Raw genomic sequence first — 15467 nt, 5'->3', positions numbered from 1 at the left:
ACAGTAATATACAACAATCTCTCCTCCGTCTTTCACAAACCATATGTACATCCCTGTGTTCCAAGGATGAAGGGAATATCTTGTTTATAACGTTGCTTGTCCCACACATTTGTTACGTTAATTCCCACTGGATCCTGTTGGACAAATGCTAAACCAGTGCAATTTGCCACTGCGATATTAACATAGTACTTTATGCAATCTCTCCACCAGAGTTCAATTTGTGCCAGTAGTTTACGCTAGTTGGCACCCAAGCTAATTTTTTTGCCGGGGAGGGTGACCAGAACGATGTTTTGTTTTTTACCATCAGACTTTTATCCAAAGTAAAAGAAAGCCAGAAAGGGAGAAGGAAGAGAAAGGAAACCAGTGACAAAAGGAGAAAGTAGGGATAGAAAACTCTGCAAGAGCGAGATAGACTGATATGTAAATTGGTGAAGGCCGATTCAAGGAAGATTCGAAAACAGTAAATGAGGAGGTTGGCCAAGACATTTACAATCTGGCTGATATTCCAACGGTCTGTCATGGGACAGACTATGGCCTCCATGAACCCGGTGGAGTACTGCTTGCCCTATTAACCGCATCGCTGCTGCGGTGATTTTTGCGCTGTGCGGCAAATTGCCAATTTGCTGGTGTCATGACGAGCTCAGCTCGTCATCAGCACACGACCCCCGAGGGTGATGACGAGCTGAGCTCGTCATCAGCATCGAAAGGGTTAAAAGATCCCCGTATGCCCAGCAAAGATCTGTGCTGTGAAGGGAGCTACTGTAGTCGCGCCCCCTGCCCCCCTCCCACACACAGCAAGTTTGCTAAGCAAGTGCCTGGTTTATAACACCCATCTGGCAAACTTTTTGGATAGAGAAAAACTCCCAAAGTGGGATCCCCAGGAAAGCACAGAAACAGATTTGCAGATAGATTCAGTATGAGATAGGTCTAGTAGGACTACCCCACCATGTAAAGTTTAGATTCAGTCAACTTCCACTTATGAAAGGATGCTCTTCAAACTTAGCAGGTGTTCATATAAGCAAAAGGGGCTGTGCCTGCTTGGAGAAGTGCATCTGTGCTTTGTCACATTTCACATGCAAGGCACGTTATCTGTTAGTATCCACAGCCCGAAGAGCTGAATGAAGTAAAGGAAAGTCTTACGTACTAGTTTTTGTAGTTTAAAAGCCATTGACTATGGGGACCCTGAACCTCGGGTGATAAATCGGTAGCTAAGCAGCACTGCCACTGCAAATTGAAATGAAGGTGTCCCCACTAGCATGGTCTTTTCAACTATGGAGTTACCTTCTCTGTCATCCAGCGTTCCCAATGTCAGCATTCAATGATTGAATAAAGCTAGTACAACAGCAGTTAGATACATGCCAGGTAAAATGAACTCAGCAGGACCTTGTACTGGGAGGCGTTACCAGAGTGCATTTGTTTTCCTACGTTCCCTTCTGATGTGTAAAGTTTTGCGGCTTGCGAGTGACCTGGAAACCCAAGAAAATGGTCTGCAAAGGAGTGAGGTAAACTTGCTGCATTTACAAACAATCTAAACTGTTACTTAATCGAGATATTTCTAGATGTAGGATGTTTTGCAGTTTGTATTGTAGATCTTTCATCTGCCAATCATCCAGAGGGATATGAAATGGAATGGTTACTTACTGGTCCCAGTATTTTTGTCGCTTGAAGTGTTTTCTGGATACATCTGCTGTGCATTATTCTGCCATCTAGTGGTTCGGTGTGAAAAAGTCTCATTCCCTCTTTTTTGTCGTGGGTGTCATCGACCATTTGGTTTTAAAATCTCCACACAGTCACCATCTTCAGATTCTTTCTCTGGATGGCATTTTTAAGTCGAGCCTATCCCATTACGCAGGAATGGATAGGGGAGAATTTTAGTGTTGCATCAGGAAAGCTAAACCAGCCGGCGGATTTCCACAAGTGCATGTGAACGTGAACGCGCATCCGCCTGCTGATTTAGCTTTCCTGATGCAACTCCGTCACTTCAAAGGGATCCGCTCCGCCCCCTGCTGCACGCGCTTTCCATCCAGCACAGCATTACGCCCGCTTACCAAAGCCGGCATTCTTCCCTGCAGCGACCATCTGGCTCGCCTCTCTACTCCTCCCTCCTGGCTCCTACGCATCTTCATTTATTACCTCTCAGTAAACAAGCTTCAATGGGGCTGCTATCATCATTCACACCTCCTGTGCTTAGCAGGCAGAACGGTGCCCATTTGCCTTTGCATACCACGCTTGATTCATAAAATAAACGCTATAATGAGCTGTTTACTTTAGTTTCATGGTGGAACAAAGCCAGGTGAGCCGTATTCATACCTCACTGATAACTAGCGTCTATTGTAGCGAACAACACCAGGTTCAATTTGTGACTTCAGGCGCTACACGCATCTTTGCAGGGTGTGTGCACAACCTAACGCCATTTTTTGTAGCTACCTTTACGAGTATCATTGGGTATTACGACCCTGTCCATGTGCCTTGAAGTAGCATCCTGATGGCTTAAGGCGGTTGCTCACAAGTCCGCACTCTATGCGCTCTCTTATCTTCTCCTTCCTGCTGCCCAGGCTCCGCATTTCACCCATTGAAATAACTTTAGAGCAGCATAAAAGGGTATACAAACAAAGTAATGTAACTAAACAGAACATATATTCTTAACTAAATGTGGCATATACATGGATAATATATGGAACGTATGTAAGCATAACATACCATACGTAGAGTGCAGAGTGCAGTTGCATCACTCAGCACCACAGCATCACTCCGCGCCACCACAACATCACTCCGCGCCACCACAACATCACTCCGCGCCACCACAACATCACTCCGCGCCACCACAACATCACTCCGCGCCACCACAACATCACTCCGCGCCACCACAACATCACTCCGCGCCACCACAACATCACTCCGCGCCACCACAACATCACTCCGCGCCACCACAACATCACTCCGCGCCACCACAACATCACTCCGCGCCACCACAACATCAATCTGTGCAACCATTCAACAACAACTGGTTCAATTATGTTCTCTCAATGTTTCAAGCTTTATTACAAATGTCACAAAAAGATGTTATTTCACTTCTGTTCTTGGATTTTCATCACAATAAAATACACTGAACATAATCTTCACAAACGTTATCTACAAAAGATTAAGCAATTGCCATTATAAATTACAATCACTTTTATTTAAGTATTAATTAGCCTTTATTTGTAATAAATACATTTAAGTCACGTAAATACAAAACATGTTGCATTACAAATGCTATAGGTGTCACATTTACGAAAGTTATAACTATTGGCATTGAAAATGACAAAGCAATTAATTTAGCTATTTTCAAAATCAACACAAATAAAAAAAATGTCATTTACAAGACCAATAGCTCAAACTTTCATAATGCGAGACCTATTGCATTGCAAATGCTTGTTCTCTTGAGCGGAGTTTGTCAATACACCTCTACTGGTATAGGTTGGGTGAGTCGTGAATACAGAAAACAATTTAAAGCTGCAAAACTACTCCTACCAGAAAGTAATCATTTTGTTTTGCAGAGTAAACGTGTGCATGGATTAGATAGTGGTTTTCTTTCATGTGCATTGGCTAGATTCTTTAGAGTGTGGGTTTACAAACATGTTTCAGTACGTTGTCCTACTTCTGCCTCCGTTGATCTGAATGTCCATGCAGTAATGTTTTGTTAAGTTATATATTAATGACCATGTAGCAACTGCACAAAGAGTCCTCTCATAGTTTTCCCCGTTTTTACATATAAATACAGATAAAAGAAAACTAGTTTTCCGTCTGTATTTATATGTAAAAACGGAAAACCGGGAGCCCTACTTATAATCCGTTTGAGTAATAGGTTATCTTAAAGTAACCACTTCCTCTCTAATTTGCGACATTTGTTTCTGGGTTCTCAGGGATTATAAGTAGGGCTCCCAGTTTTCCGTTTTTACATATAAATACAGACAGAAAACAAGTTTTCCTTTATCTGTATTTATATATAAAAACGGGTAAAAAAAAAGATGAGCGGACTCTATGTGCAGTTGCTACATGGTCATTAATACATAATCCCAGGTCCACCCGCTTATCTGTCACGCGTTGTGCGTGCTCCTTGCATGCCCTGTGCGAACTTGCCTTTATTAGCCAGTCGTCTAGGTAAGGGTATAGATAGATCCCTTGCCTCCAGGTGCGCAGCCACTGTTGCCAGGCACTTTGTGAAGACCCTTGGCGCGAATTTTAGTCCGAATGCTAGGGCTGTGAGCTGGTAGTGATCTTTGTTGATGGTAAATCTTAGTAGGTGTTTGTGCCGCCTGTTCATTGGGATGTGCAGGTAGGCATCTTTGAGGGCTATGGTTGCCATGAAGTCTCCGTCTCTTATCTGAGGAATGACCTCTTGTAGAGACGTCATCTTGAACTTTTGTGTTTTTATGAACTTTTTGAGGAATCTTAGGTCCAGGATGGGCCTCAGTGTTTCGTCCACCTTTGGTACCAGGAAGTAGGTTGAGTACACTCCCTTGTTCCTTTCTCGGTACGGTACTGGTTCAATGGCCTCCTTTTTCGAGGAGTTCCTTCGCTTCCTTTTGAAGTAGCTCTAGCTCTTTTCTGGACTTGGTCTTTTTTGGATTCCTGTTTGGCGGCGTCTTTACACATTTCGGATACTGCATAGAACTGGAAATGTTGAGTAACCAATTGTCTGTGGTTATCTTCTTCCAATGACTTAGCCTGCCTCCTACTGGCGTTACATGTTCGATGTTCTGACTGTAACCCTGTTTTGGTCTTGTTGTGCTCCACCTAGGGAGGCTTTCTGCGGGTGGGCACGTATTGCGTGATGGAGTCACTTAGAGGTGGGCTTTTGGCCCCCTCTTATTCTGTCCAAGTCCGTTGCCTCTCCCGCGAAAGGACTGGCCCCTTTGCTGGTGGTGCCATGTTTGTTTTTGGTGTCCCTGCTGTGTTTGGCTGTCGCCATGGTGTGACTGTTGGAATATCTGGTGAGACGTTCCTGGCTGGTTTCCCTGTCTTCCTGTCGGTCTCCGTGACTGGGTACCCCTCTTAGCTCCCCTGAATTGTAAGGCCCCCATGGACCTTGCAGTTTCGTTCTCTTATTTTATCTGGGTGAGTTTTTCATCCACCGATGCCCCAAACAGTGTCTCCCCATTGAATGGGGTGCTTAGGATGTTGTGTTGTACCTCCGGTTTGAAGTCGAGATCCTGAGCCAGGCTTGTCTTCTCTCAGTGATGCCAAACATCATCAGTCTGCTGGACGGGTCAGCTCCATCCAAGGCTGTTTTGAGGCACCAATTTGCCACATTTTCCCCCTCTTCCTCCAGGTGTGAGGCTCTTTGCTGGTACTAGTCAGGGAGGTGCTTGAGTAGCTGCCCGATCTCGTCCAGAATTTTGCATTGGTGCCTTTTCAGCAGCGCGTTTGAATTTGCCATGCGCCAGTGCATTGCGGCATTCCTTTCAATCTTTCTTTCAGTTAGGTCCATCCTCCTGCTTTCCTTTGGCCGGCGGTGGCCCTGATGTGGTTGGCACATTCGCTCTTTTTCTGTCAGTCGCCGCAATAATGGAGTCCGCCGTGACCGACCCTTGGATGTAGGAAGGGTCCTTGGACGAGTGTTTGTACTTCTTCTCCGTCCTGGGTGTGACTGATCTGCATGTTCCTTGAATGACTCTTCCCCCTGGGCCATGACACTCAAGCATGGGTAGGTACTGGCTCCTAGTTTGCGTGGGAAGCAGTTTTTCTAAGAGGAAACTGCTTTTGGTTTATCCTCATCGAGCTTGACGCCAAAGGCTGTTGCCGTGTTATTGATGACCATATTGTACACTCTAATGTCATCTGGCGGCGAAGGCCTCGAAGGGTACGTGTCCTCTTCTGGGCGGTCTGTGTCGAGGTCCTTCCACTGCAGGTCCTGTGTCCCCGAGGATGTGAAGCAGAGGATTGTCCTCAGATAGTCGTCGCCCTCCTCCTCGAAGTAGAAGGCTTCTTCCTCCGGATTTTCCAGGAAATCGGGACTTTGACGGTCCTTCGCCGTCGAAGTCCTCCTCATCTATTTCGACGACCAGCGTCTTTGGTTTCGACGGAATTGAGAATTTCTTCATTTATTCATTGAACTCCTTTTTCCTTTGCAGGATGTTATCCATCTCAGCCTCGAGCCGTTTTTTCTTTCTTTCCATTTCGGCGGCCTGCTCGGCGTCGAACGGTTCAGCAGTTCTCTTTGGCGTATACGGCGGTGTCGAGACTGGCTTCGGGTCTTTTGTCGACGTCGAAGCGACCTTGGGGTCCTTCTCTCTCGAAGCGGAACGTTCCTTTTCAGGTACATGCTTCGACGACCACAGCTTTGCGCCAGTCTTCGCCGCCTGGGAGTCCTTTTCGGAGGATCCGCTGGGCTGTTGGTCCTTGGATGCAGATGCGGCCGTCGAGATTTTCGGCGCCGGTGCTCCCTTGGAGGACTTAGACTCTGATTTTCGAGTGTCTAGGTCGGACTTTCGAGGGCCTGCCGGGGCTTATGGGGCAATCGAGTCTCCTACATTTTCAGAAGTCTTCTTATCGGTCTCTACGACTGTAGTTGTCGTCTTCTCCGGCGACGTTGTCTTCTACGTCGGTCGAGAGTCCCAGGTCTCGAAGGGACGGTGGCTGGCCCTTCCATTGCATGTTATAGTCTGTCGCTCTCGAACCCGGAGAGTCTTCGGTGTGAAGGCTGAGCAGGCGTTGCAGTCCTTGCTCTCGTGGTCGACCGGTAGGCAGAGGTTACAAACCAGGTGCTGGTCCTTCTGCGCGTATTTGTGGCGGCAGTTACGGCAGAATATAAATGGAGTGGTGTCCATTTCTTGCGCTCAGGGGGCCCCCTGTGTGCGCATTCTCCGTTGGACGTCGACGTTCTCAAAGTTCTTCTTCTCCTTCGTCACCCCGCTCGATGGTGTAGTTTCCCATATTCTTCTCGATCCTTTTCGTGCAAAAATAGACTTTTTTGCGTTATCTTTTCTCCAAAACTCTGGAGCCCTTTCGGGAACGATCCAGACCCAATGGCGGAAAAAAGAATCTGAAGATGGCGCCCAAAGGTGGGAGCTTCCACAGGAAGCGTGCCAATGTCACAGAAAGTACACCGAAAGGTGGGACGTCGACGCCCACCTGGGCTACGAAAAATACCCCCAAAAAAACAGAAAAGACTACGATTCCGGACCAAACCACTAGACTGCTGAATAATGCACAGCATAGTGAATCCAGAAAGATTCACGCTGCAAAAAGTGCATTTCCTAGTTTTGTACCCAAAACTGAACATATGAAAGCCATTAACCACTCAGTAAGGAAAGTAAAGGGACGAAACCAAAGATGGGAAACGTCTCTTCATGCAGAAAGTCATTTATTGAAAAAAGGGCCAGGTAAAGGTGAGGAGGACAGGGACACTATAGGAGGCCTGGGCGGTGAAGTTTGCTCCGTTCGCGGAGTTTTCTGCACTACGCGGAGTTGGCAGAGTGCGGAAAACTCTGCTTTGCGATGTGCAGCAGTTTTTCCCCCGCTCGCGAATGGTAAGTTCGCGATCGCAAACGAAGTTCGCGAGCACGAGCTGCCGCTCGGGTAGAATTTCTACCGGAGCCCCAGGAATACCAGCACAAACAGCAGTTTGCACTGCACTCCGCCACTTGCAGATCTTCGCAGAGTTTTTTGTAACTTCACAGAGTTCCGCGTAGCAAAACTCCGCGAACTAAGCCCAGGCCTACACTCTAGTGACTTATGTCCAGCTGTGAATGTATGTAGATGGGTATTCAACTAAAACCCAAGGGTGTAGGCAGAAGGGAAATGGGGGAAAGCAGCAATCTCTTCAACAAACTACTTGTGGTAAAACTCAAGATGGCACCACAAATCATGGACATGAAGTGTTGACTGGTGCCTGAGTACTATGGGAGTCTGCAAAGAACCACAAAGACACAGCACAATGTCTCTTCCAACTCAAGGCTTGCTACACAACAGTCTGTCTCCAGTGCACATTGTCAACATATGATTGTTTTGAGTGTCATGCAAAAAACAGCTGGGATACTTCCCAAATATACACTGCAATATGACTTCGAAAATGCTCAGGGACAAGGGAAGCTTGCACTGATGAGTGCATTAAGTATTGTGCATGTCTGGGATGCCTATACCGGAGTGGTACGTGTATGCTTGCACCTACGGTAGCTTTTGCATTGCTGTAGTCTGAGTTGTAACTGTTCCGGCTACCTTACATCCACAAAAAAAACAGTTTAAAAAATGCCATAACTTGATTGGTCAATGCCTGTTAACAGTGAGGGTCTGGGCTAGGCCTTTGTCTTTCACTGCGTACTTTGCAAAACACAGTTTCCCTAAGAAAGCATCACTCTACCTGTCGCGGTGGCCTGCGTGGCCCTTGCAAAGAAGGCACATGGGGGCGATGGAAAGCAGAGGAGGGAGAACGAATGAGCGTCCCACAACAGAATGGATTGTGGGTAATTACCACAAAACATAAAGTGCGCCCGCCCTCACACCGATTAATGAGAACACCGATTGTGAGAAAGTGCCATCTTTCTTGCACTGGTATGCCCCCACTTTTTTCTGAACTGCTGATGTGCTTTGACTGAGTGTGCCCTGGGTCCCTGCCAACTAGGTACCATGGGCCTGTGTTCCTTCCCTAAAAGCGGTGTTGAAAATAAAACCCAATTGGCATCTCTGGCCACATGTCAGACCCTAGTAAATGGTACCCAGGGCATGGTGACCAGAGAAGACCCCTGAGGACTGCAGCAATTATTGTGCCACCCTCAGGGGCCCTGTACCCTGACACCCACCACACTGCCTTTGCAGGCTGAGTCTCTAAGTACAGAACTAAACCAGTATGCCATGCCCACAGAACCAACTGCCCTGGCATACTTCAGTCACCCCTCTAGCTGGGTGTCCTATGCCAGAGGTGTGGGCACAGGTGCATGAGCCCTGTGCCCCTACAGTACCCAGGGCCATTCCTGGGCACTGTAAGTGCAGTGATGCCATTAAGAGTATATGGTGCTGGGAAGTTGTCATTACGAACTCCACAGCACCATAATGGCTGCACTGAAGACTGACTAGTTTGGTACCAAACTTCTCAGCACATTAAACCAGCACTGATGCCAGTGTGGGATTTAATGTAAGATGCACAAGAGGGCATCTTAGAGATGCCCTCTGAAAACCCAACCTACAATCCACATCTGGGCTGAGTGGCAGCAAAGGCTGCCACACAGCAGACATGTTGCTAGACCCCTGGGTGGAGAGCCCCCCGCTCTCCTGGGCCTGCACCAATGCACATCCTGGGTGAGGTGCTAGGTCTCCTCCCCCAGGATGGGCAGGGAGAAGCTTCAAAGGCCTGCCGCCTCTGAACTTCCCCAGAACATTTGCTGTACCCAGCAACTGGCCCCCACCAGTTCTGACCCCCATTCTGGCAGGAAGACTGGCGGGAAATACTACGTCAGGAAGAAGGGTGTGCCAATTCCACCCCTCATGTGAGGGAGACTAGGTAAAGCACGACCCCGGGCTCCAGCTATCTTGAAGATGGGGAGCCCTGCCCAATCTCAGCTAGGCTCCTGCCTCCCTCCCACAGGCGAGGAGCAGGCTAGGGGGTGTACCCACCCCAGGACAGGGACCTATTGGTCGCTGCCCTTGCCCTACCTTTAACGCCCCTAAATTCAGTATTTAGGGGCTCCCTGAACCTTCCTTCCCCAGATCCCGATACCAAAAGAAGGAAGATCAAGAAGAAGACCCGCCGCGCAGCTGCTAACAACCGGACAACAACAACTGACTTGGCCCCAGCCCTACCGGCCTGTCGATCCTGGAACCTGCTCCTGCCTAAATCCTGGCGACTCCTGTGGACAGTAACCATGGGACACCCAGAGGACCTGCCTCCCTTGACCCTCTTAAAGACTGGGACTCCGATCAGCAGAGGCTCTGCTGCAACAACCCCACCTGGTGCCAGCCAGGAAGCTCCGGACCAGCCCACTGTGCACCCACCGAGCCCGGCCCGTGCCCGAGTGATCCAAGACCATAAGGACATCCCCCCGGCGACTGGGACCCAAAGTCCACAGCCCAAAGACCCTCCTCGACCCAGTGCTGAAACGCAAAAGTAATCCCTAGTGTGTTTACTAGTAACGAATAGTTTACCTGTCGGTGTAGTTTTGCAGCTTGAAGATCTTTCTGGATTCACTATGCTGTGCATATTCCGCGGTCTTGTGGTTGGGTCCGGATTCGTAGTCTTTTCTTTGGTTTTTTTTTTTTGTAGCCCAGGTGGGCGTCGGCGTCACCCCTCCTCGGGTGCATTTCCGGTGATGTCGGCATGCTTCCTGCGGAAGCTCCCACTCTTGGGCGCCATCTTCGGATTCTTTTTTCCGTGTTTCTTTCATCTCCGAAGTGATGGCAATATTCTATGTAGGTGAAACTTTTTAACCGCTTTGTACTTAAAGTCCTTTCTACTTCATTTTTTTTTTTTTTGACCACCTCTTCCCTCTCCAGCCTCATCTTTTCTGGCGGAGGTGGGTGGGTTCGCTAGTGAATCCAGAAAGATCTTCAAGCTGCAAAACTACACCGACAGGTAAGAAACTATTCGTTTTGCAGCGTGAATCTTTCTGGATTCACTATGCTGTGCATAGATTTTGTAGCGGTTTCTCATTTCTGTGGCGGCTGGGTGGAAGATGAGCTTTGGTTCTTGAATATGTGCTGGAGCACCTTTTGTCCGACTTGTGCTTCCTTTTTCATCTGAACATCCACGCAGTAGTGCTTCGTGAACGTGTGCAACGAAGCCCATGTTGCCGCCAGGCATATGTCTTGTATGGGTGTGTTAGCCAGGAAGGCTATTGTAGCACCCTTTTTCCTAGTGGAGTGGGCGCGTGCCCCCTCTGCTAGTTCTTGCCCTGCCCTTTTGTGGCAGAGTAGAATTGTTTGCGCGATCCATCGTGCAATAGTGTTTTTGGTTACTGCCTTCCCCATGAAACTATTGGCGAATGACACAAAACTGTTTTGTCTTCCTGTGTCCCTTTGTCCTCTCAATGTAGTGCATGACCGCCCTTCTGGCGTCTAGGGCGTGCAGAGCTCGCTCTGCGCTAGTGGTTGGTTTTTGGAAAAAACTCGGTATCTGTATGGACTGGTTCATGTGGAATTTGGACACCACCTTTGGCATGAAGTGTGGGTCGGTCCTCATCACAACCCTGTCATTGTGTATTTGTATGTAGGGTTCCTGTAGCGTTAGCGCTTGAAGCTCGCTTACTCTGCGTAAGGACGTTATTGCAACCAGGAAAGCTGTTTTCATAGTTAGCATTTCTAGTGAGGCCTTGTGGAGTGGTTCAAAGGGCTCCTTCATGAGTTCCGTTAGGACTATGTTCAAGTTCCATGCCGGTGGCGGCACACGCTTGGGTGGTGCGATCCTCTTCGCCCCTTTCAGGAACCTCTTCACAACCTGTGATGTGAAGAAACTCCTGCCCATCTCACCCCTTGTGTAGGCGACTATCGCTGCCAAGTGCACTCTCAAGGAGGACGAGCGGAGGTTCTTTTCCAGTAAGTGCGTCAGGTATTTTAGCACTGTGGAGTCTTTCTTCATCTTATTGTGAAGCCTTTCTTTCCTGCACCAAATCGTGAATCTTTTCCACTTTGCCACATAGCACTTCCGTGTGCTGGGCCTTCGTGCCTCCCGAAGAACCCTGAGGGTGCTTTCTGGCAGTCTCAAATGTGTGAACTCTATGTCCTCACGAGCCACGCCACAAGGCTCAGGCTCTCTGGCTCTGGGTGCAGTACCTCTCCGTTGTGCATGGAGAGCAGGTCTTTTCTCCTGCCGAATCTGTGGGGTGCACTCTGTGTCATCTCCATGATCTGCGAGTACCATGTCTGCCTGGCCCACTGTGGCGCGACCAGTATCAGGGTCATGTTGCTCGCTCTGCACTTGCTCAGTACTCTGTGTATCAGTGGTATCGGGGGGAAAAGCGTAAGCAAATGTCCCGGACCAATCTATCCATAGGGCATTCCCAAGGGACCCCTCTTCGGGTTGTCTGGATGCAAAGTTTTGGCATTTTGCATTCTGGCGTGTTGCAAACAGGTCCACTGATGGCGTTCCCCACCTGTTGAACAACCACCTCGTCTCCTGAGCATTGAGCTCCCACTCGTGGGATGCCGATGTCTGTCTGCTGAGCCAGTCTGCTTGAATGTTCTCCTTCCCTGGTAGGTGTATGGCTAGCAGGTCTATCCTGAGGGGAATGGCCCATCTCCATATCTCCTGCGCCAGTGCTGAAAGTGTGGTTGACTGTGTTCCACCCTGCTTGTTGATGTAGAACATCGCTGTAGTGTTGTCTGTCTGTAGCAACACCTTGTGCTTGTACAGTCTTGTTTGGAAGGCTTTCAGTGCAAGGAAGATTGTCTTCAATTCTAGGTAATTGATGTGCTTTGTCGCATCTGTTGGGGTCCACAGACCCCTCACTTTGAGTTCCTCCATGTGAGCGCCCCATCCCTTCATGGATGAGTCTGTGGTGATGGTCACTGTTGGTGTTATGGGCGTTAGAGGCTTTCCCCTTGTTAAGTTCTCCATGGTCCACCATGTCATCTCCTTCTGCACTGCGTGCGTCACAACCACTAGATCCTCCCAACTGCCTGAAGCCTGTGACCATTGTTCCTGGAGCCATTCTTGGATGGGTCTCATGTGAAGTCGTACATTCGGTACCAGGTGGATGCATGATGCCATCATCCCCAAGAACTTGCTCGCAGTCCTCACTGTCCGAGCTGGTCCCCTCCGGTAGAGGCGAGTTTCCCTCACCAGAGCCCTTGCTCTCTTCTCGCTGGGGAACACCTTGCCCTGTAAGGTGTTGATCTGTGCCCCCAGGAAGATCTTCTCTCGTTCCGGCTCAATTGACGATTTCTTCCAATGGATGGAGAACACCAGGCTTATTAGCGTGCTCGTCACTGTATGTGCGTGTTGCTTGCATTTCTGGTACGAGTTTGCTTTCACTAACCAGTCGTCCAGGTAAGGGTATACGTGTATTCCCTGCCTTCGTAGGTGCGCTGCGACTTGCCGCGAGGCACTTTGTGAAGACCCTCGGTGCTGATTTTAGCCCGAAGGCTAGTGTTGTGAACTGGTAGTGGCTTTCTCCGATCGTGAACCTGAGCATATGCTTGTGCTTTACGTTCATTGGGATGTGCAGGTAGGCGTCGTTGAGGTCTATCGTGACCATGAAGTCTCCGATCTGCAATTGCGGTAGCACCTCCTGCAGGGAGGTCATTTTGAATTTTTGCGTTCTTATGAATTTGTTCAGGAACCTCAGGTCCAGAATGGGTCTCATTGTCTCGTCTACTTTTGGTACGAGGAAGTACGTTGAGTATATTCCCTTGTTTCTTTCCTTGAAGGGAACCCGTTCTATGGCCTGCTTTTGTAGGAGTTCTTTTGCTTCTTCCTGAAGCCGCTCTAGCTGTTTGTTTGCTAGTGGCTTTCTCTTTGGTTTCCTGCTTGTTGGCCTCCCTTCCAACTCTATGCAGTATCCGAATTGGATGATGTTGAGGATCCATTTGTCTGATGTGATTTCTCTCCATTCCTGGAGGTAGAATCTTAATCTTCCACCCACTGGTGTCATGTGGTGGTAGGTGTCCAGTTTGTCTTGACCCCTTTGTACGTGCAGCCCCCTGGGATCTTTTCTGTGGGCGGGCACACGGATCTCCTTGAAGTCATTTAGAGGTGGGCTGCTGGCCCCCTCTTTTATGCTGTCCTCGTCCATTTCCTCTTCCTCGAAAGGACTGGCCTCTTGACTGGTACTGCCAGGACTGCTTCTGTTGACTCGGTTGCGCCTGCGAGTCCGCCTGGTGCGTCTGTTGGAAAGCCTGGTGTGATGTACCTGGCTGGTTTCCACCCCTTCCGCCGGGCCTCCGTGACTGGGTGCCCCTTTTGTTGCCTCTGAACTGCAATGCTCCCATGGATCTTGCAGTTTCATGGTCCTTCTTTAGTTGACTGAGTTTGTCATCAACTGTTGTTCCGAACAGAGTCTCGCCGTTGAACGGTGTGTTCAGGATGCTGTGTTGCACTTCTGGCTTGAAGCCCGAGATTCTGAGCCAGGCGTGTCTTCTTTCAGTGACACCCATCATCATGAGCCTGCTGGAGGTGTCTGCTCTATCCAGTTCCGTCTTGAGGCAACAATTTGCCGCATTCTTCCCGTCTTCCACCAGTTTCTCGGCCTTCTGCCTGGCCTCCTGGGGCAGGTCTTTCACCAGCTCCTCCATGATCTGGTACATGTGCCTGTTTATGAGGGCATTGGAATTAGCCATGCGCCATTGGGTCGCGGCATTCCGTTCGATCCTTCTGCCCACTAGGTCCATCCTTTTGCTCTCCTTATCAGGTGGTGGCCCAGAAGTAGTGGGCATGTTAGCCCGCTTACTTGCTGTGGCCGTGATGATGGAGTCCGCTGAGACCGTGCCCTGAATGTAGGCTGGGTCCTTTGAGGAATGCTTGTACTTCTTTTCCGTTCTGGGAGTGACTGCCTTGCATGTTGCAGGCTCCCTGAACGCTTCCATCCCCTGCGCCAAGACGCTTTCGAGCATAGGCAGATACTGGCTCCTTGTTTGCGTGGGGAGTAATGTCTCGAGAAGAAAGTCCGCTTTCTTGTTCTCTTCGTCGAGCTGGAGTTTAAAAGCTGCTGCCGCAGACCTTATCACCGAGTTGTAGGCCCCGATGTCGTCCGGCGGCGATGGCCCGAGGGATATGTGTCGACCGCCTCTTCCGGGCTTTCGGTGTCGACATCCAGGTAATCCTCCTCCTGCGGGTCAGAGGTGGCCGACTCGGCGTCCATCCTGCTGTCCTCTTCTTCCCCATAGTTGTAACTCTCGTAGGGGTTCTCGTCATCTTCCTGGTAGTCGACCATTTCGACGCCAGGGTCATGTTCCGACGTTTTCGTCTTCCTCCTCGACCAGTTCCAGCACGGGTGGCTTGGTCTTGTGGGGAATCGTGAAGGCTCTCATCTTGGCGTCGAAATCTTTCTTCCGCTGCAAGATGTTTTCCATTTCGGCTTCTAGGCGCCTTCTTTTCTTCTCCATCTCGGCCGCGTGGTCCGCGCCGGGTGGTTCGGCCCCTCTCTTCGGCACTTGGCTCGGCGGCGAGATTTTCGGTGCCGGAGACTTGGATGTCAAACTGGGTTTTGGGTCCCTGGACGGTGTCGGGCCGTAGGGTCTTTCTCCCTCGGCGTCGATCGGTCCCTTTCGGGGGCGATTTTCGACGACTTCTGCTGTTCAACAGCTCTCGGCGCCGGGGACTCCTTCTCAGAGGATCCCGCTGGGCCTGTGAGTAGTCGCGGATGCCAGGTGTTTCTGCGTCGGCGCTTTCGGGGTCTTGCCCTCGTTTTTTCGAGACTCCGAGTCTCTCGTGTTCTTGGGGAACGACGAGTCTCCTACCTTATCAGATGTCTTCGTGTAATCGGTCTCTACGACCGTGTAGCTGTCGTCTTCGGCGGCAGCGTTGTCCTCTTCCTCCGAGGACATCCCCAGTTCGT

At 49.6% G+C, this 15467-nt stretch overlaps 1 protein-coding gene across 2 annotated transcripts in view; it reads right to left on the bottom strand.

Moving 5' to 3' along the window:
- HDAC1 (histone deacetylase 1) overlaps window positions 1–15467 on the bottom strand; it is a 220117-nt gene that overhangs the window by 1527 nt on the left and 203123 nt on the right. The gene's annotated exons all lie outside the window — the stretch shown is intronic.

Source organism: Lissotriton vulgaris, chromosome 2_1 (genome assembly GCF_964263255.1).
Source record: "Lissotriton vulgaris chromosome 2_1, aLisVul1.2, whole genome shotgun sequence".
Classification (NCBI taxonomy): Eukaryota; Metazoa; Chordata; class Amphibia; order Caudata; family Salamandridae; genus Lissotriton; species Lissotriton vulgaris.
The sequence above is the reverse complement of the archived record's forward strand: the minus strand, read 5'-3'. Positions and strand labels throughout refer to the sequence as shown.